The sequence below is a fragment of the Chrysochloris asiatica genome, unplaced genomic scaffold (genome assembly GCF_000296735.1).
Source record: "Chrysochloris asiatica unplaced genomic scaffold, ChrAsi1.0 scaffold00029, whole genome shotgun sequence".
Classification (NCBI taxonomy): Eukaryota; Metazoa; Chordata; class Mammalia; order Afrosoricida; family Chrysochloridae; genus Chrysochloris; species Chrysochloris asiatica.
In genome coordinates, this window is record NW_006408547.1 from 7427544 (window position 1) to 7444651 (window position 17108).

Below are 17108 nucleotides of genomic sequence, written 5' to 3' on the forward strand. Positions count from 1 at the left end.
TTTCGTAGGTAGGGAACACAATTTCCAGGATAATTATAAAGATATGGATCAAGAACTACATATTACAATAGTCATATACATCAGAGTTCATTTCCTTAATTATACTTGTTTTACTTCTAGTCAGGTTCGTGTGGTCTTGGCCCATTGCCGAAGGCTAGCAAGGTCTTCCTTGTAGCTCTCTCCAAAGTCTTCCTTGGTTTAGCGAGCTACTGCCAGGTGGGCTTCACACACTTCCCTTAAATCATGCATTGTTTATTGGTCCAGAGGTGAGGGCTTTTGCTTTCTTTACACTGAGATGCAATCCATACAGAGGGCTGTGCTCTTTGATCTTCATCAGTAAGTATTTCAAGTCCTCTTTACTTTGAGCAAGCAAGGTTGAATCATCTGCATATTGCAGGTTGTTAATGAGTCTTTCTCTAATCCTGATGCCATGTTTTTCTTAATATAACTCAGCTTCTCAGATTATTTGCTCAGCATACAGGTTGAGTAAGTATGGTGAAAGAATACAACCCTGTTGTACATCTTCATTAATTTAAAACCATTCATTGTTCCCATGTTCTGTTAGAAGAACTGCCTCTTGGTCCATACAGAGGTTCCTCATGGGTACAATTAAGTGTTCCGGAATACTCATACTTTGCAGTTTTGTCCATAGCTTGTCATGATCCACACAATCTAAAGCTTTTGCATAGTCAATAAGCACAGGTAAACACCTTTCTGATATTCTCTACTTTCAGCCAAGATCCATCAGACATCAGCAATGATACCCCTCCTTTCACGGCCTCTTCTGATTCTGGCCTGAACCTCTGGAACTTCTCTGTCAATGTATGGTTGTAGCTATTTCTGTATTAACTTTAGTAAAACTTTACTCACATGGGATATCAAAGATATTTTCCAATGATTTCTGCATTCCATTGGGTCACCTCTTTTGGAATCGGCACAAATACGGATATTTCCAATAAGTTGGCCAGATAGTTGTCTTCCAAATTTTTTTTCACGTAGATGGGTGAGTGCCTGCTGTGCCACCTCACTTTTTTGAAAGATTTCAATTTTTATCCCATCAATTCCTGGTGCCTTGTTCTTTGCCAATTCCTTCAATGCACCTTGGACCTCTTTCTTCAGTATCATTGGGTCTAGATCATATGCCACCTCTTGAAATGTTTGACAGTCAACCATTTCCTTTTGGTACAGTGACTCTGTGTATTCCTTCCATTCCTTCCATTTTCTTTTGATGCTTTCTACATCATTCAGATAATCCTTCAATAATGAAAGTTGAGGCTTGAATTTTTTCTTCAGTTCTCCCAGCTTGAGAAATGCTGAGCGTGTTCTTCCTTTTTGGTTTTCTTATTCCAAATCTTTACACATTTCATTGTAATATTTGACTTTGTCTTCTCCTAGCTGACCTTTGAAATTTTCTGTTTAGCCCTTGTTCCTCCTCATTTCTTCCATTTGCTTTAGCATCTCTACGCTGGAGAGCAAGTTTCAATGTCTCCTCTGACGTCCATTTAGATCTTTTCCGTCTTTCTTGTCTTCTTAATGACTTTTTGCTTTCTTTCTGTATAATGTTCTTGATGCCATCACACAACTCTTCTGGTCTTCGGTCTTTAGCGTTTAATGTACCAAATCTGTTCTTCAGATAATCTCTAAATTGAGGTGGAACATATTCAAGGTCATGTTTTGTCTCTTGTGGACTTATTTTCATTTTCTTCAGTTTCAGTTTTAATTTACATAGGAGCAACTGATGGTCTGTTTCACAGTCTGCCTCTGACATTTTTTTTGCCTGATGATGTGGAGCTTTTCAACTGTCTCTTTCCACAGATGTAGTCAATTTCATTTATGTGTATTCCATCTGGTGAGGTCCATGTGTATAATCGTCTCTTACGCTGTCTAAAGAAGGTGTTTGAAATAAACAAATTATTGGTTTTGCAGAACTCTGTCATACAATCTCCAGCATCTTTTCTATGACCAAAGTCATATTTTCCAACTACTCATCCTTCCTCTTTGTTTCCACCTTTGCATTCCAATCACCAGTAATGATTCAATACATCTTGATTGCATGTTTGATCAATTTCACATTGAAGAAGTTGTTACAGTTCTTCTATTTCATATTCACTGGTTTTAGTGGTTGGTGCATTAATTTGAATAATAGTGGTATTAATTGGTCTCCCCTTTAGGTGCATGGATATTATCCTATCACAGATATCATTGTACCTCATGACTGATCTTGATATATTCTTTTTGATGATGAATGCAACACGATTTTTCTTCAATTTGTTATATGTGGTTGTCAGATTCAAAATAGCCAATATCAATCCATTTCATGTCACTAATGCCTAAGATATCAATGTTTATGCATTCCATTTCATTTTTGACAATTTAATTTTCCTAGATTCGTACTTTGTACACTTAGTGTTCCGATTATTAATGGATGTTTACAGCTGTTTCTCTTCATTTTGATTTTTGCCCTATCAGCAAAGGAAGGTCCCGAGAGCTTTACACCCATGGGCTTTACTCCATTCGCATCATCATGGTCAACTCTACTTTGAGGAGGTACCTCTTCACAAGTTACATATTGAGTGCCTTCCAATCTGAGGGGCTCATTTTTCAGTACTATATCTATCACTCGCCTGTCACTTTGTGGTTCTATGGTGGTTTGTGAGTTACTGTGATTCTGGAAGCTATGCCACGGGTGTTTTAAATACCCACAGGGTCACACATGTGGACAGGTTTCAGATGAGCTTCCAGACAAAGTCAGACTAGGAAGAAGGAGAGACAAACTACTTCTGAATATTTAGTCACTGGAAACCTTATGAATAGCAGAGGGACTAGATATTTTTCCAAAAAAAATGTTATGCTAAAATCTTAACCCTGGTGAGTATAAATATGATCCTGTTTGGAAAGAAGCGTTTTCTATTATTATAATATGAGGGGAGAGGTTCAAAAAATTTGTGAAAAAAAAAATGAATTAAAAGACAATAGAATGTTTCCATAAACTTTCTAAGCCCCCTTATTTCAAACTAGGGTATATTCTAAACACAATCCCTTCTGAGTGATGCTTTGTAAAAATAAAACAATGCCAACAACAAAGAAAATGAGAATAGACATAGGCTTACAAGGCAGATGCATCTGAAATACCAGGAATGACAAGGAATGTGAGCAATTACAAGAAGCTAAAAGAGACAAGGTAGGGCCTTCCCCTAAAGCCCTAGCTCTGATGTTCTGAATGCTGAGTTAAGGATGAAAAATAAATTCAGGTTTTTTATAGCTTCCCACTTATATTATTTCTTATGGCAGCCCTAGGAAACTTAGACAACAATGAACAATTAGATAGTATCACATGTTACCGAGTAACCAAGGAGGAGATACAGGGAAATGAATTTGATTAAGAGAAGTAACTGAGTTGATAAAGCAACTTACGTAGGCTAGTCTCATTTGAATTAAACAAAATGATACAGTATAAATTGAAAATGAGAAAGTGGAAATTATTAACATAAAATACTCTTATATATCAGGGTATGAAGGAAAGAAATTTATGAAATAAGTTTGATGTAGACAATTTTAGAGAATGACTTTGTAGAATTCTGAAGACCTGATGTAGTGTATAAGAAATGCTAACAGAAACAGAAGATCAGAAGAGGTTGAAAACACAAATAAGATAATAGCTGAACAAGGCCTTGCAGGATACAGAAAGAAAAATTGGGGAGTGGGGGAATTGAATATTTAATTTTATCAAGCAAAAGAAATTCCCTGTTCTAAACAAGGATCAAACCAAAAGAGTGCATTTGCAGCTTCTTGATGTTGCTGTTCTGACCTATATCAACCTTACGCACAATAGAACAAAACACTGTCCAGTCCTATCCCTTCCTCACCATCTTGAGTCCATTGTGACCCACTGTACTGATCTATCTCTTTGGGGATCTTTCTCTTTTTTGCTGTCTCTCCAATTTACCAATTATGATGCCTTTCTCCAGGGAAAGGCCATTCTTGATAGCTTGTTTGAAGTATAAAAGAGACGAAATTTCACTTTCCTGACTAAGGAACATTCTGCTCTAAGAAGCATTCTGGCTGTACTTCTTTGAACACAGACATGTTTCTTCTTTTGCTAGTGCATGGCACTTTGAATATTGTTCTCCAATATGATAACTCAAATGCATCAACTCTTCTACAGTCTTCCTTATTCATTGTCCGACTTTCACATGCATATGAAGCAATTGAAAATAACATGACTTGAGTTAGGCATACCTTAGTCCTGAAACTGATATCTTTGTCCTTTAACACTTTAAGGAGGTTTTGTGCAGCAGATTTGCCTAATGCAATATGTCATTTGATATCTTGACTGATGCTTTCATGAGTGTTTATAATGAATCCAAGTAAAATGAAGTTTTTGACAAATTCAATCTTTTCTGCCCGTATTGTGATGTTATTTATTGATCTAGTGGTGAGGATTTTCTTTTCTTTACATTGAGGTGTAACCCATACAGAAGGCTGTAGTCTTTGACCTTTATCAAAAAATATTTTAAGTCCTCTTCACTTGCATTTCACAGGTTGTTTCTGAGTCTTCCTCCAAACCTGATGGCATGTTCTTTTTCATATCATTCAGCTTCTCAGAGTATTTGCCCAGCATACTGATTGAATACATATGGTGAAAGCTTACAACCTGGCACACAACTTTCTTGATTTTAAACCATTCCGTATCCCTGTGTTCTAGTCTTAACCTTTCAGTCCGTGGACAGGTTCCTGATGAACACAATGAAATGTTCTGAAATATCCATTCTTTGTAATGCTATCCATAGTTTGTTATGATCCATGTAGTTGAAAGCCTTTATACAGTTAATAAAAAAAAAACCACTAAAACATCTTTCTAGTATTATCTTCTTTCAGCTGTTTGATGTCAACATTGACATACCTGGTTTATGCCTTCTTCTGAATCCATTTGAATTTCTGGCAGTTCCCTTGTTGATGTACATTTTGCAACCATGTTTTAATTATCTTCAGCAATTTTATTTGTATGTGATATTCTTTCATGATTTCTGTATTCCAGTGGGACACCTCTATTTGGAATGGGCACAAATACAGACCTATTTCACTAGGTAGGCCAAATTTCTTGTAGTACATTAGTGAACATCTTCAGTGTTGCATCATGTTGCTGAAACATTTCAATTTGTATTCTGTCAATTTCTGGACTCTTGTTTTGCAGTAATGCCTTCAGTGCAGATTGGGTTCTTTATCATATACTACGTCTTGAAATACTTGAATATTGGTAGTTTCTTTTTGATTTAGTGACTCTGTTATTCCTTCTATCTTCTTTTGATGCTTTCTGCATCATTCAATATTTTGTTTTATTGTTGTTGCTAAATGCCATCAAATTGGTTTCAATTTATACTGACCCAGTATACGGTTTCCAAGGAGCAGCTGATGAGTTTGAACTATCAGCCTTTTGGTTCAAACTGACTTGCTGATCCTACAATGCCACACCTGAAGTCTGTAGAATCATATAATACTGAAATTTGAAGCTTGACATTCTTATTCAGTTCTTTCAGCTTGAGAAATACTGAATTTGTTCTTACTTTTAGTTCTCTAACTCCAGATCTTTGCACATTCAATTGTACTATTTGACATTGTTTTCTTTAGCTGTCTTTTGAAATTTGCTGTTCAGCTCTTAATACTTCCTAATTTCTTCCATTTGCATTAGCTTTTCTATGCTCAAGAGCAAGTTTCAGAATATGTTCTTACTCCCATTTTGGTCTTTCTTGTTTTTTTTTCATGGCCTTTTTCTTTCTTCATATAGGATGTTCTTCTTATCCCACAAATCTTCTGGTCTTCAGTCATTTTCTGACTAACGCATTGAATTTCTTCTGAAGATGTATTCAAGGTTTTATTTCAACTCTTGTGGACTAATTTTAATTTTATTCTGTTTCAGCCTGAATTTGCATATGAGCTGTTGAGGTCTGTTCAAAAGTCTGCCCTGGCCTAGTTTTGAATGATGCTATTGAGCTTTTCAGTCATCTCTTCTCACAGATGAACTCAATTTGTTTCCTGTGATTCCATGAGGCCTATGTGTATTATGGCTATTGTTGTTAAGTGCCGTCGAGTCAGTTCATACTCACAGGCGTCCTCTGTAGCTTTTCCAGGACTGCAAACCTTTTGCTGGTGCAGAAAACCTCATCTTTCTCTAGTGGAGCAGGTAGTGTGTTCAAACCATGGTGCCTGTGGTTTGCAGTCCCGTGCTTATCCTACAGAACCACTCTGCTCCCCATGTGTAGTCTACGAGTATTGTCACCTTTTGTTTTATATAAAAAAACTATTTGTAATGAATAACTTGTTTTTTGGTTTTGTTTTTTTTTGCAAAATTCTAACATGCAATCTCTTGCATCACTTCATTTGCCAGAGTCATATTTTGCATACACTGATCCTTCCTTTTTCTTTCCATATTTCCCATTCCATTTACCAGTCATTGGCAATGCATCTTGATTTCATGTTTGATCAATTTTAGCCTAGAGAAATTGGTAGCATTTTTCAGTTTCATCATCCGTGGCTTTAGATGTTGGTGCATACATTTAAATAATGGCTGTACTTACTAGTCTTCCTTTTAGCTGTATGGGCAAACATCGCATCACATTTATTGTCAACAAAAACAATTTAAGATCTGTCTTCAAGTACAGTGCTATTTGTGATAAAATATCCACATAGCTACAAAGAGACTCTCAAACTTCAGACATATTATCAGGAAGGACCAGCCCCTGAGAAGAACATCATGCTTGGTAAAGTGGAGGGTCAGCAAAAAAGAAAAAAAAAAAAAAATGCCCCCCCCCCCCCCCCCAATGAGATGGGTTGGCACAGGGGCAACAGTAAGAATAACAACAATTATGGGGATGGCACAGGAACAAGCAGGGATTAATTCTGTTGTCATGGGGTCACTGTGAGTTGGAGTTGACTCGATGGCACCTAATGAGAGCAACATGCTGTATATATAATAGTATATTACTATTTATGTTCTTTACAGGTGACAAAGTTCTGTTATGATTATGTGTGAAACGTAATCTTCTGCTCACAGTTTCGCATGTCTAGCAGTTGAAATACTGTCCTCATCCATTTTATACCATTTATATACTCTGCTTCTCATATATTTCTTGTGTCAGGGCTGTAGTATTTGTTTATAACACGATATGACTTCTGTCCCTGAACCGGAACGCTGGGATTGGACAGCACAGAGCACAGACGACACTTACCTAAAAGTCTTTCCTTTACGGGAGCAGAAAGCCTCATTTGTCTCCCGCAGAACAGCTGGTAATTTCGAACCGCTGACCTTGCGATTCGCAGCCCGATTCATAACCACTATGCTACCAGAGCTCCGTATAATATATATATGTATGTTATACATATTATATTATTATATATACATATATATTATATATTTATTTATATAAGTATGGCCTCAATAAAGAGTGATGTGACACAAGGAAAATCAGTCTATGAAGAGACGGTGTTCTTCACTAATCATCATTAAAATTATTTTATTTTTCTGTTTTCATAAAAATGGATGACCATGCAAACACATTGTGAAGTCCCTTCCCAGTGCTTTGAATAGCCAGTGATAAGAGGATACTATTGTCTGGATAATATGATATTTTTGGTATTTTTATTTCCCTTTATCTCAATGTATTTGAATGTATGACCATTCATGTCTGTTTACAGAAAGACAGCATGAGGCAACAAGCATGCTCTTTGAAGCAGAACCAGCTATTAGCATGAGTGCTAGGCAGCTATGCTCTGGAGCCTGCCAATTATTCCCTTTCAACATTACAGTTGTTCCCTCAAGACAGTCCAAAACTTGTACCTGAGCTCAAATGACATTGTCATGAAAATTTAAACAGCAAACAAGATCATATAATATTCAACTTTTAATGCTCCATATAAACCACTGCCTTCCAACTCTACTTTTTCAAATGAACAGCTGAGGGCCAATGACATTTACTGGTTTGCATTTTGTCAGATTAAACAGTTATTACTAGAAGGATTAGGTACACAGGTTTCACCTTTTCTTTCCAAATTCGGTAGAGCTGTTCTGGTAAAGCCTGCCCTGTATTTCTCATAGTATTCACTATGCATTGAAAAGTGTATAAATATATATAATATTTTTATATAAGTTTTAAATAAAGTATATGAAATCTATAATATTCTTATGTAGTAAAGACTTGTTTTCTGTAATTTTATCTAGTAGGCAATATATGTGTCACACTAGGACTTCAGTGGCCGATATATGTGCTACTTAATCAATTGATGCTTTTTCAATGCAGCATGGTTTTGAAATAGTTTGGAGCTAATGTACCTTCAAATATATGCATTTTTACAAACGCTAAATGGCCAGAGTAATGGCTTTAATTTCAATCAAACCATCTGTCATGGCTTAGAAAATATACTCCATAGTAGTTTTACTTTGTTTTAGGTTTAATAAATATTTGTTACTTCATGCTGTATTTCTGATAAGACAAAGCAAACAGTATTATTTTTGAAAATAGTCAGAAAGCTCATGAAATGAATCATCTTGCTCTCTTTACTGTTAGTTGAACAAATCAAAAAAGAAAATTCTCGAGTTTGCTTTCATTTTTTATCTAAGGTTTTGTTGTGGTAAGGCAAATTTCAGGCTATGTTAGCTTACTTGATATTTGACTGTTGTTGTTGTTGTTGTTAAGTGCCATCAAGTCAATATAGCAATCTTGTATAGGGTTTCCAAGGAACGGCTGGTAACCTTGAACCGCCGACCTTGCAGTTCAAACTGGCTCTGCAGTCCAGTGCATAAACCCACAGCACCACACCAGGACTTTGACTGTAGGAAAGTTAAATATCAATATGTTGTTGTGAGGTGCAGCCCAGTCAGTCTGACTCATAAAGACCCTTTATACAATAGCCTTTGTACAAAACACTAGCCATTCATTGTCATAGGTATACTAAACAATTTTAGCAATTATTTAAATAATACAATTGAATAGAATTTTGGTATTATATTTTATTTTGTTTAGTAACATTATTATTCACCTTAAATGCTGTGATAATTGTGTGAGTTACTTTTATGTTTTGAGACACACAATAAGCTGATAGATATCTTTTTAAAACCTTTGCTAGAGAACATGAACTAGACAGAAGAAAGGGTGCTCTCTAATATTTTGAATGTGGTTGAGGTCAGAAATTATCTTGTGAACAAATTACAATTTACTCTAGAAAGCAGAATCTCAGAAATCATTAATGAAAATATTTGTACCTAAAACTGAAGCATAGCTAAAACGTTAAATTTTGATTATCAAAATAATTTTGCAGCTACATATTTTCCCCAAAATTTGTCTTATTAGTGCATTTCCACCTATATTTGTGTTTTTCTAGTTGATATATTACATGGAAATAAATGATCATAACTCGATAAAAGAATAATGTTAGAATTCTAAAGAAATTTCTACTCAGAATCCTGTATTTGCTTGCCCTCAGTCTACTTTTGATTCTCAATAGATGTTCGTTATGGCAATTTCAGATGGATGGTTATTCCTACCCTGGCTAGAAACGGTCATTTTTATTTTGTTTAAGGAAGTAGCATGAATTTGTATAAAATCAACATATATTTGATAGAGTGTTATTTACATTAAATATAAAGAATAACAAACATAGTCAGTTTTCATTAGTTAGATAACACATAATCTCTTGTTTGTTTTCAAATGTTTTCTTTTCCTAAGGATCTACAATGACAATCTGGAATTAGGTTTCACCTCAACAGGCTATTGATGATCAAACCCCATATGGGTCAAATTATGTAAAATGCTGCTGTTATTGAAAAGTAAATGTAATTATTTGGTTTTGAAGTTTGTGATTCTTAGTTTGAGTTCATTGTTTTCCTGTTGATGTTGGATGTCCAAGTTGGATGCTGATAGATTGATTGTCCTATTTGACTCTAGAAAATGTGGTCAATGAAATAAAACTATGTCACTTGTCTAAACAAAGCAACTGTCAGCTCTGATCACAGCCTCCTTCTCAATAAAGGACTCTAGTGCATTAAATGTATTTTTCTTTAATGAACCTAAGCCTTTCTACTGTCATTATTCATTCCTTCTTAAAACATTGGAAAATGCAATGAATTATTCAACTAAGACCATTTGTCCTGAGATACATACTATGTTGATGTAAATACATGAGATTTGGCCACTCAACTACTATTCTTTTGATTTTATAGAAACCCTGTGTATATTTTGAAAGTTGTCATTTTAAAAATTACCTGCTCCAACATTCCTACTTACTCCCTGGACAGTCTAGTGATAATATGAAGTGCTTTAAATACATCATTGTTTAGAAAGCTAAAAGTCAATTTACATGAGAAATATATATTTATTATAGTACTTGATGTCTATTAGATAGAACAAGAGGTTTGTGATTGGATGCTAAACTCAACATTGGTTAGAACCCACCCACTGGGGCCGCAGAAGAAAGGCCAGGATATCCAAGCCAAGAAACCTCTGTGGAGCAGTTTTCCTCTGTACCACATGGGGCCAGGATGAGCCAGAATTCACTCAATGTCCAAGGTTTGTTTGTGTGTGTGTGTGTTTCTGTAACACTCAAACACACAAGAGGGTAAGTAAAAAATTATTGCTGCTACGTTTCCAGGAGCTCTGGTAGTGTAGTGATTACAAGTTGGGCTGCTAATCTCAAGGCCAGCAGTTTAAAACTACCAGCCGTTCCATGGGAGAAAAATGAGGTTTCTGCTCGCGTGAGGATTTATCGCCTCGGAAACCCTATGGAGGGTCTCTGAGTCAGAACCGACTCCACGGCACATAATCATCACCATCACTAGGGCTCCGGTTCATGCATTTTTATTTTGCTGTTGTTATGTGTCTTGGAGTAGGTTGCGACTCATAGCGACCCAGCACAGGGATTCTGAGGCTGTAAATCTTTACGGGAGCAGAAAGCCTCATCTTTCTCCCGCGGAATAGCCGATAGTTTCGAACTGCTGACATTAAGGTTCGCAGTCTGATTCGTAACCACTACGCTACCAGAGCTCATACACACACAGGCTTTTGTCAGCAAAACATGTTTAAATATTTTTCTTTCATCAATGGTTGCCTGCAGGCAAGTTCTCTCAGTCATATCCTTGACTTAACTTTGTTGGTTATGAAGGCATCTGCAGGGCCAATTAAATCCAAGCTCAGGTTATGGATTCTGAAGGGAAAATCTTAATAGATCTTCCTGAAGGACACAGGACAATCACAGGACTTATTAGTAAAGAGTTTTTAGAAAATTGACAACTGTGTTAGTGACAAAAAGTCCAGAATAGTGTTAAGGACTTTGTTTTCCATTATGACCATGCACCTGCTCATTCTTGGAGGGTAACAAGGGTTGTCTTAGGAGGATTTTGTTAGAAAACTTACCCCATCCAACCTTCAGCTCAGATCCTGTCCATTAAGCTTTCATGCTATTAAAACTCAAAGAACACTTAGAAGGAACAGGATGTATATCCTGGTGTGGTGCTGTAGGATAAGCACTGGTTTAAGAACCACAAGATCAGTGGTTCAAACCCACCAGCTGCTCCTCAGAAACTCTATACAGGGTTACTATGAGTCAGAACCGACATGATGGCACTCAACAATGTTGAGTTGAGCAAAAACTATCATTTTAATTTGCTGTAAATTTAAGTGTACAGAATTCTTTGGGTAAGAGTTAGAGACATGGAAACACTCACTGCCTTATACATTAAACTGAATAAGCCCAAAGGAGAGTATATCGAGAAGCTCTAGCTTCATAGTTTAATAATCATCTTTAATAAAGGCTCCTATGATCATGTAACAATACATTTAGACTTATCTTCCTGTGTGTGTGTGTGTGTGTGTGTGATTCCAGAAGGTTTAGGGAGTCTCCACTTTTAAAAGATATTGCTCAATTATTGCTTGTTATTTACTTTTCTTATTCTATAATGATTATTGCCAAGTTAAAATTCAGCCTCTTCAATTTAATTACTGCACATAAACATGTTTGTGGTTTGTTACAGTATTGCCATCAGTAGTTAGGATGAATTGGTTCTTTATGGCAGAATCTGTGTTTAAAAGGTTAGTTGTCTCTAATGCATGTGGAATTGGCATCTAAACTTCTAAAAGAGTATAATATTCACATCTCCCATCTCATTTTACAGAGAACAAATAGCTCCACACTATGTTATTCAAGAAATGTTATTCACAGCAAGGGCCTAACTGCCTTGCAGATGTAGTGGTTTATTTCTCTATGGTGGCAAAGAAACCATTTTTCTAGATTAAGCCATAATTTTCAAAAGAATGCATAAGTTGTTAGGGGAACCATTATGATAGATTTAGTGTTTGGAGAATTGGTGAACTTCCATCTTGTTTACGTAACTGGTACAATAAGTTGGGATAACAACGCTAGTGTGATTGACCTGCAAGGCACTCTTCTTCCCCTTCAGAAAGCCTGTGAATGAGGGGTCCGTAAGCTGAGTAGTAGATGAATGGAAAAGTACACTTTTTCTTCTTTTAAAAAAAAGTGTCTTTTGAACAAACTGTTTCACTAAAGGAATGTTTTCCTAAAAAAAAAAAATTGACAGTACTAGAAAGTAAAGTACACCGACTATAGAATTTATTTTAAAAAGATAATGTTCTATTCCTAGGATTCAAAGTAAAAATTCCCTTAGATTTTTATATATTTTTTATATGTTAATTGAAGTCACTACTTAGAAGATTATATATTTCCCCTTTTTCACTTAAATGGTGAGACATTATTATGTTTTCAAGATAAATTTTATTTATTAAGATCACTGAGATTATGGGATATTTTATGTGTTCATTAATTTGTATAGGAAAGAAAATTATCCTCTATTACATATTCAATAAAAGCAATTAAATAGGACTAAAACCTGCAGTCATGACAGTATTAAAAATATTTATTAAACATTTGCTTCTGAGAAAAGGAAACTTATATAATATTTCAAAGAATAATCTTAACTGAGAAAAAAAAAGATCCTGGAATCGATTCCATTTACTATTTCCTGCAAATGTGACAAAATAAGTATCTCAAGTAGCCCAAGTTATGAGCTCACAGGATTTTTGCATATTAAAATCATTATATATGAATAAAGAATAACATTCACACTTGCAAAACATATTTTTTCCCCATTATCAGATAAGATACCCCTTCCTTTGGACAGAAGTTGAAAGTAAATTTAAGTCTTTTGAAGTTATGTCTACCAACACAGTTTCCCTATACAATTACTATTTTTCCAAAATATGGCAGATTGAGAAAAGGAAAAATAAAAAAATAAAAGCAGCAGACAAAATCTTCCACTAGAATTTCAAAATTAATATTTTGGTATTCAATTAAATAACTTTTTATAATCATTTTATCCTGTTAGTTGTGTTAAGAGTTGTGTTAAGAATTGCAAATATCCCTATGGAGTACATCTAGTAAAAACACTTAATGCATGCATGTAATAGCATGTTATATTATTTTAGCCTTCAAATTCATGTGCTTGTTATAAATAGTGTTTGGTTTTTATAGTTTAATATTTTTATCCACACTTGTGTAAAGAGAAGTTGTTCTGCGTATGCTAAGAAGAGTTATATCTATAGAGATTTTCACACACAAAAAGAAAACTGTGTCTTATCTATATTTTGTCCTAGTTTTGTGCAATTATAATATGTCCAAATCTTCTTCCAGTAAAATATCTTGTTTTAATTGAACTAGTTTTGTGTGGCTATGTTGTTGTTTTTAAATATCACCGAGTAGGTTCCGCCTCATAGCGACCCTGTATAGTGTTTCTGAGGAGGAGCTGGAGAGTTTGAACCTCCAACCTTGCCTTTCAAACCAACCTTGCAGTCCAGTGTGTTAACCCACAGTACTACACCAGGACTCTTTGTGTAGGTAAAAGGGTAGAATATAAACCAGGAACATATTTGTAGAGAAATATTCATAGATACAATTGAATAATATCTTGTGATTGAAGCATATTATTTTAAAGGTACATAGACTTTGTTAACTCTTGAGTGCATTTACTTCATGCTTAATTTGTCCTAGTGGCACTGTAGGATCAGCACTGAGCTTTGAACCACAAGGTTGGCAGTTCAAACCCACCAGTTGCTCCTTGGAAACCCTATACAGAGTCACTGTGAGTCAGAACTGACACCATTACATTTAACAACAACATAGTCCCTTTTTGTTTACTTTCCATGTTGATTCTTTGTATATGGGTGAAGTGAAAGATTGGGTGATCTGAATTGCAGGTTACTAGTAAGTAAGCTTTCCTCCAATTTTAATGCAGTCTTGTTTGTCATATTTTTCAGTTGATCAGGTTGTTTTCTTAGCATACAGATTAAATAAATATGGTTAAAGGATACAACCCTGATATAAAATTTTTCTGATTTTAAAACACATTTTTCTGTTTAAAACAGATCCCTCATGAGCATCATAATTCATGTTTCACAATGTCATCAATAATTTTCAATTATTCACAAAGCCAAATGCCTCTGTACAGTTCATAAAACACAATTAAGCATATTTGTAGTATTCTCTTTTATAGCTAAAACCCATTTGACATCAACTACAATATCACTTCTTCCCATGTCCTCTTCTGATCCTGCTTGAGTTTCAGGCATATATCTCTCAATGTGCTACTAGAACCATTTTCACATTTTCCTCAGCATGATTTTACTTGGGTGTGATATTAGTGATACTGTTTGATGATTTCTGCTTTCTGTTAGGACACCTTTATTTAGAATGGTAACAAACATGGGTCTCTCCCAGTTGAATGGCCAGGTAGCTGGCCAGATTTCTTGGCATAGACAAGTAAGCTCTTTCAGCGTTGCATTCATTGTTAAAATTTTTAATATTTGGACCCTTGTTTTTTTTTCTTCAGTGCTATTTGGACTTCTTCCTTCTGTTTGATTGATTCTTGATTATATGGTACATTCTGAAATTCTCTTTGGCATAATGCCTAACTATTCCTTCCGTCTTCTTTGATGCTTCCTGTGTTATTCAATATTTTGCCCATAGACTCTTTCAATATTGCAAATCGAGGCTTGAATATTTTCTTCAGTTTTTTGAGATTGATAAGTGCCAAACATTTTCCCTGTTTTGGTTCACTAATATCATGTCTTTGCACATTTCATTAAAATATTTTACTTTGTCTTCCTGAGTTAATTTGGAAATCTTCCATTCAGCTGTTTTAGTTCATTTTTTTTCCATTTACTTTAGCTACTGTATATTCAAGAGTAAGATTCTGACTCTAATCTGACATTCATTTTGGAATTTTTTTTTTCTCATGGCTTTTTGATGACTTTTAGTTTTCTTAATATATGATGTCCTTAATGTCATCCAACAACTCATTTGGTCCTTAGTCATTAGTGTTCAGTGAAGCAAATCTAATCTTGAGATGGTCTCTATATACAGGTGCTAAATACTCAAGATCGTACTTGGGCTCTTGTGAAATTATTTTAAGTTTCTTCAGCGTCAGCCTGAACTTGTACATGAGTATTTGATGATCTCTTCTGCAGTTAACTCCCGACCTTCTTCTGAGTGAAGATAATGAGGTTTTCTATCAGCTGTTTTCACAAACATTGTGGTTAAGTGCCATAGAGTCAGTTCCGACCATAGTATACTTGGGTAGAGTTTCCAAGGTACAGCTGGTGTGTTTGAACATAAATTCTTTATATTTACTATGGCAAGGTCTAGTTACATTTGTGGTTGTTGTTAGGTACAGTTCAGTTGGTATCAACACACAGCAACCTTATGCATAACAGAACAAAACACTTCCTGGTCTTGTGCTAATTTCACAATTGTTGCTATGCTTGAGCTCATTGCGGCTGACACTGTGCCAATCCATGTTGTTGGTGGTCTTCATCTTTTTTGCTGACCACTACACAGTAGCTGTTTATGTGGTTGAAAATATGTATTGACAATGAATAAGTCATTGATCTTGCAAAATTATATCATGTGATCTCCACTGTTGCTTCTATCACCAAGGCCATATTTTTCAAATACTGAGCCTTCTTTTTGTTTTCAAATACCACATTCTAATCATCAGTACATTTTGATTGCATGTTTTATCAATTCTAGACTGAAAAAAATTGATTAAAATCTGTAATTGCTTCAATTTGACATTAGTTGTTAGTGTATAAATTTGAATAATAGTCCTATGAACTGATGTTTCTTGTTGTTAGATGCCCTTGAGTCATTTCCAACTCATAGCAAATCGTGGGGTGGCAGTGTAGAATAAGCACTAAAGATCTAACCACCAGGTCGGCAGTTTCAAATCCACAGGCTGCTCCTTGGAAACCCTCTATAAGGCTGCTATGAGACAGAACCAGCTGGATGTCACTCAACAACAACATGAGGAAAATATTGAATGTTGCAGAAAGTATCAAAAGATGAGAGGAATACACAGGATCACTGTACCAAAAAGAAATGGCTGATGTTCATTTCAAGTGGCATCATATGATCTAGAGCCAATACTATGGAAGGAAGAAATCCAACATGCATTGAAGTCATTGGCAAAGAACAAGGCTCTAGAAATTGATGGAATACAAATAGAAATCTTTCAACAAACTGATGAAGTATTGGAGGCACTCATTCATCTATGCCAAAAAATTTAGAAGACAGTTACCTGGCCAATTGATTGGAAGAGAACCATATTTATGCCTATTCTAAAGAGAGGTGACCCAACAGAATGCGGAATCATCAGACAGTATCATTTATGTCACATGCAAGTAAATTTTTCCTAGCGCTAATACAAAAATGACTGCAACCATATATTGATAGAGTTTTGAGTAGGATTCAAAAGAGGATGTGGAATGAAGAATGTCATTGCTAACGTCAGATAGATCTTGGCTGAAAGCAGACAATACCAGAAAGATGTTTACCTGTGTCTTATTGATAATGCAGAGGCTTTTGATTGTGTGGATCATGACAAGCTATGGACAACATTGCGGAGAATGAGTATTCCTGAACACATACTTGTGCTTATGAGGAACCTATACATATACTATAATAAAATATGCAAAGATTTAGAGTTAGAAAACCAAAAGGGAAGAACACGGTCAGTATTTCTCAAGCTGGGGGAACTGAAGAAAAAATTCAAG